Raw genomic sequence first — 14,780 nt, 5'->3', positions numbered from 1 at the left:
ATGGTTTCTCCCCTGTGAGACTCCGTTGATAAATTCTAAGGTGTCCACTCTCACTGAAGCTCTTCCCACACTCCATGCATTTAAATGGTTTCTCCCCAGTGTGACTCCGTTGATGAATTCTAAGGTGTCCACTCTGACTGAAGCTCTTTCCACACTCCATGCATTTAAATGGTTTCCCCCCCGTGTGACTCCGTTGATGAATTCTAAGGTATCCACTCTGAGTGAAACTATTTCCACATTCCATGCATTCAAATGGTTTCTCCCCCGTGTGAGTCCGTTGATGAATTCTAAGGTCTCCACTCTGACTGAAGCTCTTTCCACACTCCATGCATTTAAATGGCTTCTCCCCCGTGTGACTCCGTTGATGAATTCTAAGGTATCCACTCTGAGTGAAACTCTTTCCACATTCCATGCATTCAAATGGTTTCTCCCCTGTGTGACTCCGTTGATGAATTCTAAGGTCTCCACTCTGACTGAAGCACTTTCCACACTCCATGCACTTAAATGGTTTCTCCCCTGTGTGACTCCGTTGATGAATTCTAAGGTCTCCACTCTGACTGAAGCTCTTTCCACACTCCATGCATTTAAATGGTTTCTCCCCTGTGTGACTCCGTTGATGAATTCTAAGGTCTCCACTCTGACTGAAGCTCTTTCCACACTCCATGCATTCAAATGGCTTCTCCCCTGTGTGAGTCCGTTGATGAATTCTAAGGTATCCACTCTGAGTGAAACTCTTTCCACACTCCATGCATTCAAATGGCTTCTCCCCTGTGTGAGTCCGTTGATGAATTCTAAGGTATCCACTCTGAGTGAAACTCTTTCCACATTCCATGCATTCAAATGGTTTCTCCCCTGTGTGACTCCGTTGATGAATTCTAAGGTTTCCACTCCCACTGAAGCTCTTTCCACACTCCATGCATTTAAATGGTTTCTCCCCTGTGAGACTCCGTTGATGAATTCTAAGGTGTCCACTCTCACTGAAGCTCTTCCCACACTCCATGCATTTAAATGGTTTCTCCCCAGTGTGACTCCGTTGATGAATTCTAAGGTCTCCACTCTGACTGAAGCTCTTTCCACACTCGATGCATTCAAATGGTTTCTCCCCCGTGTGACTCCGTTGATGAATTCTAAGGTCTCCACTCTGACTGAAGCTCTTTCCACACTCCATGCATTCAAATGGTTTCTCCCCCGTGTGACTCCGTTGATGAATTCTAAGCTGTCCACTCTGACTGAAGCTCTTTCCACACTCCATGCATTTAAATGGTTTCTCCCCCGTGTGACTCCGTTGATGAATTCTAAGGTGTTCACTCCCACTGAAGCTCTTTCCACACTCCATGCATTTAAATGGTTTCTCCCCAGTGTGACTCCGTTGATGAATTCTAAGGTGTCCACTCTCACTGAAGCTCTTCCCACACTCCATGCATTTAAATGGTTTCTCCCCAGTGTGACTCCGTTGATGAATTCTAAGGTGTCCACTCTGACTGAAGCTCTTTCCACATTCCATGCATTCAAATGGTTTCTCCCCTGTGTGACTCCGTTGATGAATTCTAAGGTGTCCACTCTGACTGAAGCTCTTTCCACACTCCATGCATTCAAATGGTTTCTCCCCCGTGTGACTCCGTTGATGAATTCTAAGTTTTCCACGCTCAGTGAAGCTCTTTCCACACTCCATGCATTTAAATGGTTTCTCCCCCGTGTGAGTCCGTTGATGAATTCTAAGGTATCCAGTCTGAGTGAAACTCTTTCCACACTCCATGCATTTAAATGGTTTCTCCCCTGTGTGAGTCCATTGATGTTTTCCAAGTGTTCCACTGTCAGTGAAACTCCTTCCACACTCCATACTTTCAAATTGTTTCTCCTCTCTCTTTTCACATTCCATGAATTTATATGGTTTCTTTGTTATTCCCATTGGACATGGCCCTCCAGAATTTTGACTGCCTTCTCCATTGTCTTCTTTCAACAGGGAGGAGCGGGGGGGAAAGGAAACCTAGGAAGAGAACAAAGGAATATTACACACATCAATTAGCACCTGCTCTTATTTTGACATCTCGTACATTCTTTCCTGTCCTCCATATGAAATTTTTCGGAAAGACAGATGAAATAATGTTAAATAATGGTAATGCATCATCAGCCTTTCCTAACCTTTAATTAAGCATTAATGAAGCAGCATTATCTTAGAATACAGTTTAACTGTGGGCTTTACGTTTGATAAAAAATGGTTTATCACAGGAAAGGGAGCTGCTCTATGTTCCATGAAGCCAATATTCATCAGGGTCCTAAGTTCATCATGAAGTTCTTCATCTGCTGCACTATAATCCTCCACCCCTTGGGCCACATTTTGTCCCCTTCGACCTCTAGATGTTTATTCATCACCTGCAGAGTCCCTTTGGCCTCAGGAGGTCCATACTGACCATTTTGGGAGACCCATATATAAGTCTAGTGACAAGGCTTGGTGCTTGTGGCCGGTTGAAGGAGTGCTCAGTGGGACAATGTTCTTGGGGTTGGACCTCCATCTCTCAGCCTTGCATTCTTGAATGGAGAGAGCTCAAGATGCAGAAGGAAAGCAGCTGGAGCCTGACTGCTGGGAAGGCCAGATTGAGACACCCTCCCCAATTATGATTTATAATAATTATATGCCACCAGGTCTCGCACCCGCCTCCTGACACTGGCTTATCTTAGCGGAGATTCCCTCTCCAGGCCTCTCTCACTGTTCTTCCTCCTTTGCCCTGGGTGGCCAAGGGCTTCCGGATATTCTAGCTCTGCTCCAACTGGGAATTATTTATTAAATTGTTATACCTCTCTTCATCTGAATATCACAAGATAAAAATATGTGTTACACTGAAAAAGGTGAGTATTAAAGGTGAATAACACTGGCCAGAGTGGTGCATGCTCTGGTTATCTCCCGCTTGGACTACTGCAATGCGCTCTACGTGGGGCTACCTTTGAAGGTGACTCGGAAACTACAACTAATCCAGAATGCGGCAGCTAGACTGGTGACTGGCAGCGGCCGCCAATACCATATAACTTGAAAGACCTACATTGGCTCCCAGTACGTTTCCGAGCACAATTCAAAGTGTTGGTGCTGACCTTTAAAGCCCTAAACGGCCTCAGTCCAGTATACCTGAAGGAGCGTCTCCACCCCCATCATTCTGCCCGGACGCTGAGGTCCCGCGCCGAGGGCCTTCTGGCGGTTCCCTCATTGCGAGAAGCAAAGCTACAGGGAACCAGGCAGAGGGCCTTCTCGGTAGTGGCGCCCGCCCTGTGGAACGCCCTTCCAGCAGATGTCAAAGCGATAAACAACTACCTGACATTCAGAAGACATCTTAAGGCAGCCCTGTTCAGGGAAGTTTTTAACGTGTGATATTTTACTGTATTTTTGGTTTCTATGGAAGCCACCCAGAGTGGCTGGGGAGGCCCAGCCAGATGGGCAGGGTATAAATAATAAATTATAATTATTATAATTATTATTATTATTATTATGATTGTTGGAAAGAAAAGAAAGAAGAAGGAAACCCGTGGTGTGTCCTCCTGAATGAATAATAATAATAATAATAATAATAATAATAATAATAATAATAATAATAATGTGTAAAGAAGAAACCAATCTTCAAATCAGTTTCATATTCCCTGGCTGTATTTCTCAGCCATGATTGTGACTCAGAATCTTAGCCACACTTTATTCTAGAATATCAAGGAGACTGAGGAGACAAAGGGAGGTCAGAACCCTTTCCTTTTTTTTTTTTTTTTTTTTTTTGCTTTTTACAAACACTGACAAGGACGCACTTTTCCAAAAATGAAGGGGAAATGTGTGTGCGTCCTATGGGGCGAATGCAGGCTTTCGCTGAAGCCTGGAGAGCGAGAAGGGTCGCTCTCGCTCTCCAGGCGTCACGCAGATCTCCGCAAGACGTAGGAGGAACCCGCGCTGGGCTCCCACGGCTTGCAGAGAGTTGCCTGTATGCTGAAGCCTGGGCATATCCCCGCTATAACACACAAGTTCTAATTAAATCCTAGTATTTACTATACCTAAACATTGAGCACCACAGACTACTACTACTACTAATAATAATAATAATTTATTATTTATACCCTGCCCATCTGGCTGAGTTTCCCCTGAGTTTAATCGAGTGTTAAAAACAGTAAAGCATTAAATATTAACAACTTCCCTAAACTGGGCTGCCTTCAGATGTCTTTTAAAAATAAGATAGCTGCTTATTTCCTTGACATCTGATGGGAGGGCATTCCACAGGGCAAGCGCCACTACCCAGAAGGCCCTCTGTCTGGTCCCCTGTAACCTCACTTTTTGCAATGAGGGAACCGCCAGAAGGCCCTCGGCACTGGATCTCAGTGTCCAGGTTGAACGATGGAGGTGGAGACGCTCCTTCAGGTATACAGGACTGAGGCCGTTCAGGGCTTGAAAGGTCAGCACCAACACTTTGAATTGTGCTCAGAAAAGTACTCAAATATTCCTCTGCAGTAAAGGAGGCAAATGGAAGCCTTCCCATCGTCTTTGTGTTTACGAATACTGTGTTAAGGAGGTGTGAACAGGGTGGGCCTGTGATCTGGATTCAGGAACTAAAGTATTTACCATCACAAAAGAATGCCCAGGCTGCCCAGGTAATGCAGTTAGTGACCATTAACAGGTATCCTTGGGGACAGGTTTTCTGCTGTAGACCACCTCCTGTGATGTATTCCTGCTGTAGACATTCTCCTTCTGTATGATATTTTGGGGGGTGGTCTTGGGTGGGCAATTTCAAAAGACTGTATAAGGCCGTGCACACCTCCCTCCTGGTTGTGGTGAGGGGGGGACACTGTTGCAATAAAGATCAGGCTTACTAGCCACTTTGCTTCTCCATATACTCTGCTTGGCCTCTGTTATTTTCTCCTACCAATATGGAACCCACTTAAGGACTATATGGGCTCTTGAATACCCCATAAGGGGAAAGGAGCAGGTTTTTTCTTACAACAAAGGTCGTAAGAAAATATTTTAAGATGCCTAGACAGCATCTTAAAAAGTAGAGACATCACCTTGCCAACAAAGGTCCGTATAGTAAAAGCTATGGTTTTCCCAGTAGTGATGTATGGAAGTGAGAGCTGGACCATAAAGAAGGCAGATCGCCAAAGAATTGATGCTTTTGAATTATGGTGCTGGAGGAGACTCTTGAGAGTCCCATGGACTGCAAGAAGATCCAACCGATCCATTGTGAAGGAGATCAGCCCTGAGTGCTCACTGGAAGGACAGATCGTGAAGCTGAGGCTCCAAGACTTTGGCCACCTCATGAGAAGAGAAGACTCCCTAGAAAAGACCCTGATGTTGGGAAAGATGGAGGGCACAAGGAGAAGGGGACGACAGAGGACGAGATGGTTGGACAGTGTCTTCGAAGCTACAGACATGGGTCTGGCCAAACTGCGGGAGGCAGTGGAGGACAGGGGTGCCTGGCTGCTCTAGTCCATGGGGTCACAAAGAGTCGGACACGACTAAACATCAAACAAGAATATGTTTGGTTGGCACGCTTATTTATGGCAGGATAAAACTAAAACACACAAGAGCTCTATGAATCAGGTTATTCAGAAAATCCTTTTTACAGTATGGGATAAATATAATAACCCGCTGGAAAGAAAAACACCTCTTTGGCTTCCACCCACAAAAGCAACAGCTTTTTAAAAAATGCAATACGGAAGAAGCAATGGGCAACTTACAGAGATCTTTTGGACTTTTCGGAAGAAGAAATAAAACTGAATAAACAGGATGAGGTGGGAGGTGTGATGGCAGATTGGTTTCAATACCATCAAATCATCTTGTTTGGACAAGATAAAGGGAGAGGTTTTTGGACTGAAAGTTCACAGTTTGAAAGAGATATTATGGCGAGGAAAGAAAAAGTGTTTCCCAAATTTCAGGTAGAAAATTGTCCAATCTGAAGAAGTGTGCATGCAAACGAAAGCTCATCCCCAGAACAAACTTAGTTGGTCTCTTAGGTACTACTGAACAATTTTTTAAAAAAACTTTCCAAAATGTATGAGATACTATTAGAATGGGAAGCAAAATAAAACTGGTAAAATCTGCAATGATACACTTGGCCAGAAATTTAGGTCATAATTAGAGCTGGGCTTGATGTTAATGTGCTAACTGTTTCCTAATATTTGAGCTGACATTATATCGCAGATCCAATGTGCATAAGGACTAGGAAATATCTGATTTTCAATATCGTGATAACTCGTCAGCTAACAGTTGCAATGTTCTCACCAGCTAAACCTCACAATATGAGCTGCTAAACGTTGCCATGTTATCAGCAGCTAAAGATTGCAATCAGGGTGGATACAATCAATGATTTTTTTAAAAAAATTAAAATCGGATTTTTTTATTTAAATCAGATTTTTTAAATCAGAATTTAAAAAAAAATAAAATGCTTTTAGAGGAAAAAGTCTATCTAAAGATAGTTTTATATTTAATTACATTATAGTCCAAAGGCTATTCATCAGGAAATAAGGATTTCTTTTTAATTATCTAGCATGAGGCTTTATATGGAATATTTAATTTTTTGGGTAAATGAATTCCATTAATCCATTCACAATGTCATGCTCTTCCAGAGGTTTTTGTAAGATTATTTGGGGAAGTTTTTCTAAAGAGACGATATTGTCACAGATGCTTGTTTTTGCCATTCTCAAAAGTGTGAATTTATGTATCTGCAGAGATAACATGCCTTTTCTTCACAGGAAAAATGTTATAAAATAAACATACAGAGTTGACGGAAAACCTTAATCCCATTGTTCCAATGCAGAATTATATACACAGAATCAACCCCTTAAGTTCCAAGAGGTTCAATGAACAGATGGTTTGCAGTGGAAGAGATCTGCACAAGTAGCTAAGTGTGAAGCCGTAAAAATGAAAGTGCAACCTTGTGAGCAGAATACTCCACACATCTTGGGGTCTTTGTGTAATAATTGTGCAAGTCAGACTTGAGGCAAGCGCTGAAGGCTCTTCAGGGCTGGCAACCTCTTCCCAATCCCACTGGGTTCCCACAACCGCACTAACACTTAACTGTACAGAATAGGCACCTGAATACAGAAGCCAATCCAAAGGGGTGGCTGGTAGTGGAGGAGGTGAAAGGCGTAAGTTCCGAGTTTTTCATGTTCGCTAAAACTCAAGTCTGCTTGGTTGTTGTTTTTTATATATAAAAAAAATCTTTTTACCAACATGCTATAATATTGTTTTAGTTAAATAAATTGTTTAAGTTGTTACTAAGGAAATGATTATTTTTCTCTTTCCAATAAATTACAGCAGAAATGTTGTCCAAATATAGACAGTAAACTTATTAAACCTCAGAATGATTTCATAATTATCTGTCTGTGTATTTCTAATAGTGTAACCAAATCAGAAATTTTTGATTTAAATAGAATCATACTGACTAGTGATTTATTGTAAATTGTGATTGAAATTAATAATAATAATAATAATAATAATAATAATTTATTTATACCCCGCCCATCTGGCTGGGCCTCCCCAGCCACTCTGGGCGGCTTCCGTAAAACCAAAAATACAGTAAAATCACACGTTAAAAACTTCCCTGAACAGGGCTGCCTTAAGATGTCTTCTGAATGTCAGGTAGTTGTTTATCGCTTTGACATCTGCTGGAAGGGCGTTCCACTACCGAGAAGGCCCTCTGCCTGGTTCCCTGTAGCTTTGCTTCTCGCAATGAGGGAACCGCCAGAAGGCCCTCGGCGCTAGACCTCTGCGTCCGGGCAGAACGATGGGGGTGGAGACGCTCCTTCAGGTATACTGGACAAATCAATTTGACTTATATCAAATCCACCCTGATTGCAATCTACCACAACATCTGAACTAAGGCTGGAACTATACAGAGGCGAACAGGACAATGTCCTGGCAACTGCTGCCACTTAGGGGTCTGAAAGGGATAAATGACAATATTATCCATCCTCACACACTCAGTTTCATCTGCAGGGAAGCCAAGATGCATCCTAGCAGGACTTTTGGGTTTGGGCTTGGCTACCAAATGGTGGAATTCAGGACAATCCAAAGTATGGAGATGAGTCCTAGTGAATGCAGATGATCTGGGACTGCCAGCAGGGAGACTGGGGAATAAGAGGTGCTGGAAGGGGCGGGGTCTCCGTCGAGGCTCCTCCCCCTTTTCCATTAACCCTTCCCTGGACTCCCTCTCTCCCTTTCCCCAGCCAGGCGACCCCAGGGAGAATGGGGGGCCTCAGCCCCACCCCCAGCCCGGCTTGGGCTCCTCCTTCCCCTTCCCTCTCTCGGCCCCCCAGGAAGGAGGAAGGGGAGTCTGGCGGGGCTGCTGCTGCTGCTGCTGCCCAGGAGACCTTGCAGGTCTGGGGTCCCCCCTTCCCCCCCCTGGATCGGGGCCCCTGTCGACGGGCGACCCCAGGGACGGCGCTTTCCTTGGGGGGGGTCTCTTCCTCCTCCTCCCCCCTCTATTCCCCCCCTTCTCTCCCCCTTTACCTCTTGGTCCTCCGCCTCCCTGGCTCCAGATTAGTCCGCTTCCCTTGTCTGCAATAGAAAGGGCGGCGGCGACGGGGGGGGGGCTCTTCAGCGACGCCCCTCCTCCTCTTCCGGCTGGCCACTTCCGGCGCGTTTGGCAGCGCCACTTCCGGCTCCTTTTCCGGCGCGCTCGCCCCTAGAGCTACATTTGCAAGAGCAGCCCCCCCTCCCTGTGTCCGGAGGGGAAGGCGAGGGGGCGGCGCTGCCTGGGGGCTCCTGCTCTGGGGGCTCCATGGGGACCCGGCCCCCGCCCCCCCCAACTGGGCCAGTGGAGGCCGGGGGGGGAGGGTCTCCTTCTGGGCCTCCTTCTGCAGGCCAAGCCCTCAGCCGGGGTCCTTCTGCAGGCAGAGCAAGGGCTTCGCCCCCTGACAGCCCAGCCCAGCTTCAAACACCAGCCCCTCTCCCCCCCCCCCGTTGAAAACACCACCCCCTGGATTCCCCCGGTAAAATGAGTGCAGTATTGACAGACCTTCCAACCAATAATAATGATGATAATAATAATAATAATAATAATAATAATAATAATAATAATAATAATAATAATAATAATATTTATGCCCTGCCCATATGGCTGGGTTTCCCCAGCCACTCTGGGTGGCTTCCAACAGAATATTAAAATACAATAACCTATTTAAACTTCCCTGAACAGGGCTGCCTTCAGATGTATTCTGAAAGTCTGGAAGTTGTTGTTCTCTTTGACATCTGCTGGGAGGGTGTTCCACAGGGCGGGCGCCACCACCGAGAAGGCCCTGTGCCTGGTTCCCTGTAGCTTGGCTTCTCGCAGGGAGGGAACCGCCAGAAGGCCCTTGGAGCTGGACCTCAGGGTCTGGGCAGAACGATGGGGGTGGAGATGCTCCTTCAGGTATACTGGACCGTTTAGGGCTTTCAAGGTCAGCACCAACACTTTGAATTGTGCTCAGAAACGTACTGGGATCCAATGTAGGTCTTGCGGGGAATATGACACTCTGCCCCCTTCGTGCCCCAGAGGACTTTTTACTGGGGGGGGGGGCGCGGCTGAGATATCCTTTGAAAGGGGGAATTCCTGGACTGCAGAATCCATCAGTTTGCTGCTTGCACGGGAAGAGGAGCTGGATGGGGGCTGCTGAGCTGGGGAGGGACAGGCTCCGTCACCCTTTCCGTTGAGGGGTTTGAGGCTGCACTCCCCTCAAGGGAGAATTTTAAAGGAGCCCCCCCCCTCCGCCTCAGATCCCCTGCAACCCCGTGAAGGCAGCCAGGCTGAATAGTTGCTGGGGTTGGGGAAGGTGGAGGCAGCCCGGAAGCTGCATCTGAGAGCCCCTGCACCACTTGAGGGCAGATGCTTGAGGCGAGGCTTTGAGGCCTGGCTGGGGGGGGGTCACAAATAGTTTTTAGGGTTTTGGGGGTAATCCTAACTGACTGTCTTTCTTCATTTTTCCTTTTAGCTGTAGGTTGTTAAAGGAAAAAATCCGAGGGCTCTCTTGGACAAAAAGTAAAGACACCAACCAGGATAACTTGGAGCAAAACAGCAGCCTGTAGGCTTGGCCTTTATTGAACTGTTGCAACAGGGTATTCCCCTCACTCGCAGGAGAGAGGAAAGACCCAGAACAATGGGCTGCAAGACCTTATAAAAACTTTTGAAATTCCCCTCCTCTAGGTCAAGCCCACCCCCAGAAACATCATGCATACATTACAGAAAGGAGGGGTTGACATCATGCATACATTACAGAAAGGAGGGGTTGAGGGAGGAGTTGTGGTGGTAACCTGAGTGTCCAGTCACCCAGCTGGTTCCTCCTTTCCCCCTCCCCATGAGTACTTTCCAGGTGACAATGGGGAGTTTGCAGTTTCCTGCCCCCAGAGGGAAGATCTGATCATTGTCCTTTGTTTCAGCCTGTGGTGAATCCACTGTTCTTTGTGATTTTGATTGTCTTCTGTCTGGGATTATCAGGGTTGACATAGCAACTGGGCAGGGCTCCTGTGGATGTGCTGGGATGGTGAAGGGATTATGGCTGACCAGAAACCAAGCACCCCCCTTTGATAGTCCTTGTCACATGGAGTAAAAAATGGAACAGTGCAAATCCGATGTATGGTTGATTTTCTATGAATTTATAACAGAAATGTGGCGTATGTAGTGTGTGAGTGTGAGTGAAGTTTGTGGAAACAGAATGATTGGGGTGGGGGGGGTTCCTGCTACAGGTATAAATTCACGGCCAAAAGCCATATTGATACACAATTTTCCATCCGATGCCTGCTTACTCGGAAGTAAGTCCTACTCTGCTCCCATGTGCTGAGCCAGCAGTTCAGGCAGTTCTGCTAGCAGGAGGCCAAAGGACCCGGAGTGGTTTGCAACCAGGGTGGTTTCCAAATGCTGCCCTTTTTGATACATTTCCATTTATTCTTTTGTATGGGGACTGGCCAGATTGAAACCCCCCACCCCATTCAAAAGAAGGACTTGCAAAAGATTTCAAAGGCGGAATTTCCAAAAGATGGCACTTTGTCCTGAATTTAAGACAAGTCAATCAAAAAATCATGGGCTTTTTTGGCATTTATTTGGGGCCTTGTCTAAAAAAAAAAAAAAAGCACTGCAATTTTGGGCTTGTCCTGGTTTTTACTTTTTGAAATATGGCAACCCTAATTATTCTGGGCTCTGCTTGAACTGAAACTCCCTTTTAGAGCACAGCCGGTAGGGCATGAGACTCTGAATCTATGGGTCGGGGGTTTGAGCCCCACTTTGGGCAAAATATTCCTGCATTGCAGGGGGCTGGACTAGATGACCCTCGTGGCCCCTTCCAACTCTGCAATTCTAGGATTCTACCATGTGTAGAGGAAAGATCGCCCTCTTGTGGGCAGTGGAGGAATGATGTAATGTTGGTTGGTGGGAACTGTTCTTGAGTGTGGCCTTGTCACACACACGCAACACCACAACAGTCCTGTGAAAGGAAGGGGGAGCATTTCTGCAGGCTGACGTCCATTCATCCAGCTGCCCAGGCCCCAGCACCTCCCCCTAATAGTGAAGGGTCCCAGTCTGGAAATCCCCCCTTCCTGCTGGAGATGAGGCAGTGAGGGATCCAGACAGACAGAGGCCGTCTTGCTCTGCAATTCCCTCGCCAGCAGGGAGACTTCAAAAGCCCCCCCCCCATGCCCCCCTTCCCTCATTCAGTAGGGAGACTTCTCATCTTGTGGTTGGGTCATTTCAAATCCAGTTTTTCTCTCTCTCCCTGCAATTTTAATACTGTTGTTGGTTTCCTTGTTTAAATTATTCTATTTACTCGTGATATTTCACATAGCGTTTGTGAATGCAAAGCAGTTGTGGCTCCTGTGTAGAAATCTGTGATCCAGACATGGCCTAGTCAATCACACCTTGTTTCAACATCCATCTAACACAAGGAAAAGAAAATCCCCCCATCATTTAGCCCGGACACTGAGGTCCACTTCCGAGGGTCTTCTGGCAGTTCCCTCATAATTACAGGGAACCAGGCAGAGGGCCTTCTTGGTAGTGGCGCCCTCCCTGTGGAACACACGCCCCCATAATAATTTTATTATTATTATTATTATCATTATTATTATTATTATTATTATTATTATTATTATTATTATTATCATTATCATCATTATCATCATCAGATGTCAAAGAGAGAAAGTAACTTTTGGAAGACCTATGAAGGCCTTCAGGGAAATTCTTTATTTTTGACATTTTACATGTTCCCTTGTCATAGAACGAAGCTGGCCCCATCCATCCTTTGGTTCTGGCAGGGTTCCAGTTCATGGTCAACAAGATTAAACAGATGCACGTTGGGCTGATGAGGTGGAGGTGAGGGACCAGGAGTGAGACCTTGGGGTCATGTTAGGTAACTCTGGGAAATTGTTGACCCTATGTGCACTGGCTCAGGAAACTGCAAATCTCACGCTGGGGATGTTTAGGGAACCGATTGAAAATACACCTGCCACTCTCCTAATGGTTGTAGTGCAGATCTTGTTGGCATGCAGAGGGTGGCAAGGCCAGCTGGCTAGTCCCAGGTGGGTCATCTCCCTCCAGCCGTCCCGCTGCAACGACCCATCAGCCTCTGCTCCGATGTAAATCAGCGACCCAAGCTTCAAAGCCAGGGCACACTATATCAGCAGAGCGAACTGCGGACACAGAATAGGTGTGAGGCTTGTGGAAGCATACTACAACTACGGATTTATTAATCATAAATCAGGACAAAGAAACATTTCGTCTCTCTCTTTGTATTCTCAGAGAGACAGAGAAAAGCAAAACCTATACACACAACGGAAGTTCCCAGCATACTGTGCTGGAATGTAAACTGACATGTGACACATAACAAACCCATATCTGCTCCTTAAGGAGGAATGGAAATTATTTATGGAGATCTATGGTGTGAACACATTTGGAGTACTGTGCACAGTTCAGTATCTGGGACCTTTCAGTTTGGAGAGAAGACAAGGAAGGAAGGACATGTCAGATAGAATGGAGAAAGAGGATAGAGAAAAGCCCCCCCCCAATAAAACTAAAACTCATGGAATCCAGTGAAGCATGAAGCAGGAATGGTGGAAGATCTAGGAGAGCGAAAAGAAGGGCCTCCCCCCCCCTTCTCTGCATCCAGCCAGTCCATGATGGCAACAGCAACAATAAGATAATTACATCAATAGTATGCATTGTGCTCTGCTGGCAGGAGGACTCCCTCGGATCATGTCCAGTTGTAAAGGTGCAAGGAGGCTTTCCACCCTCAGGGCCCAGAGGGGGATCCTGTCTTGGGGCAGCTGGTGGAATTGGAGGAAGCTGACCCTTAGCACTCTGGGTTTGGGACCTACCTGAAACTCCTTCCACATTATACTCATTCATATTGTTTCTCGCCTGCGTCATTTTGGGGATAGCATTCTACACACACTTGTATCACCGTGTGCCCCCCTCCCAACATTGCTTTGAGATGCTCTGGTACGGCCCCTTCTTCCCTGTGCCCCCTTCCCTCCTCATGCAAGACGTGCAGCTGGGAACAGAGCCTTTCCTGGTTATGCCAGGGAATGCCCCTTTTATTTCTCCTGCCATCAAATATATCTATACACATTATATCTGACACAATGTATCTATAAATCAAAAGAATAGATCAGGGTTTCAAGATTACCTCCGGCATATAAGTAGGTGCTTTCAATCTTTCTGTGTCCTCATGGTTCCACTATTGCAATTATAACAATGGGACTTAGGCTGCTGTTCCTATATTAGTCTAACTCTGCTTCCAAAGCAACACTACCAGTCTCAGCTCCCCTTTGAGCAACTCTCCATTCCCAGATACAAACATTTCCAGCTCCCTCCACCAAACACCCAAACCAGCTCACTCTCAGTCCATCCTCATTCAGAAGCAACACTACAGATTCACGTTAAATATTATATTCTACTTACTATTGTGAAATGTTACCTTCATTATTTAAATACATGTCTATTTTTTAAAAAAATGATATTTATTAAGGGTTTGGAAAATACAGAAAAATAAAAAGAACAATAAAAAAATAAATCATACAATACATCAAGAAAAGCAAAAAAAAAAAAAGAACAAAAAACAATACAATAAGACAGCAAAACAGCAAAAAGAGAACACAAACATCTTTCAATAACCTTTCAACTCCTTTCCTTAGTTCTTTGACCTCCTCACACCTCCACTTTTGTATTCCCGTTTAAAAGTCCTTTCAGCAAATCCTTACCCTCTGTCATTTATCTTTACCCAGTATCTTAACCTATTATAACCATGTGTTTATAACCATTATCAATCCATATTTACATATTCTTAATAATCTTTTTACCAATACCACTTATTTTCCATCCGATATCATTTTAACATTCCTTAATTTTACAGTATTTCTGCAAGTAGTCTTTAAATTTCTTCCAGTCTTCTTCCACCGACTCTTCTCCCTGGTCACGGATTCTGCCAGTCATTTCTGCCAATTCCATAGTCCATCACTTTCATCTGCCATTCTTCCAGTGTGGGTAAATCCTGTGTCTTCCAATACTTTACAATCAGTGTTCTTGCTGCTGTTGTTGCATACATAAAAAAGGTTCTATCCTTCTTTGGCACCAATTAGCCAACTATGCCCAGGAGGAAGGCCTCTGGTTTCTTCAGAAAGGTATATTTAAATACCTTTTTCATTTCATTATAGATCATCTCCCAGAAAGCCTTAATCTTTGGGCACGTTCACCAAAGGTGAAAGAATGTACCTTCAGTTTCTTTACATTTCCAGCATTTATTATCGGGCAAATGATAGATTTTTGCAAGCTTGACTGGTGTCATGTACCACCTATATA

General features: G+C 45.3%; 3 protein-coding genes across 4 annotated transcripts in view; all 3 read right to left on the bottom strand.

Annotated features, from left to right (window-relative positions):
• LOC308580586 (uncharacterized protein) overlaps positions 1 to 8,576 on the bottom strand; it is a 91,258-nt gene extending 82,682 nt beyond the window's left edge. For both annotated transcript variants that reach the window (XM_081182450.1, XM_081182448.1), the window contains exon 1: positions 8,471 to 8,576. The gene's annotated coding sequence lies outside the window, so the exon portion shown is untranslated. The remainder of the gene's footprint in view (positions 1 to 8,470) is intronic.
• The window catches only part of LOC308580639 (uncharacterized protein), an 88,253-nt gene that overhangs the window by 50,317 nt on the left and 23,156 nt on the right, over positions 1 to 14,780 (bottom strand). The gene's annotated exons all lie outside the window — the stretch shown is intronic.
• Positions 1 to 14,780, bottom strand: part of LOC308579715 (uncharacterized protein) — a gene marked incomplete at its 3' end in the record, with an annotated part of 192,928 nt that overhangs the window by 166,635 nt on the left and 11,513 nt on the right. The gene's annotated exons all lie outside the window — the stretch shown is intronic.

Source organism: Podarcis bocagei (assembly GCF_964188305.1).
Source record: "Podarcis bocagei genome assembly, chromosome: 2".
Lineage (NCBI taxonomy): Eukaryota > Metazoa > Chordata > Lepidosauria > Squamata > Lacertidae > Podarcis > Podarcis bocagei.
Note: the sequence above shows the minus strand (reverse complement) of the source record. Positions and strands in the feature narration are given on the sequence as shown.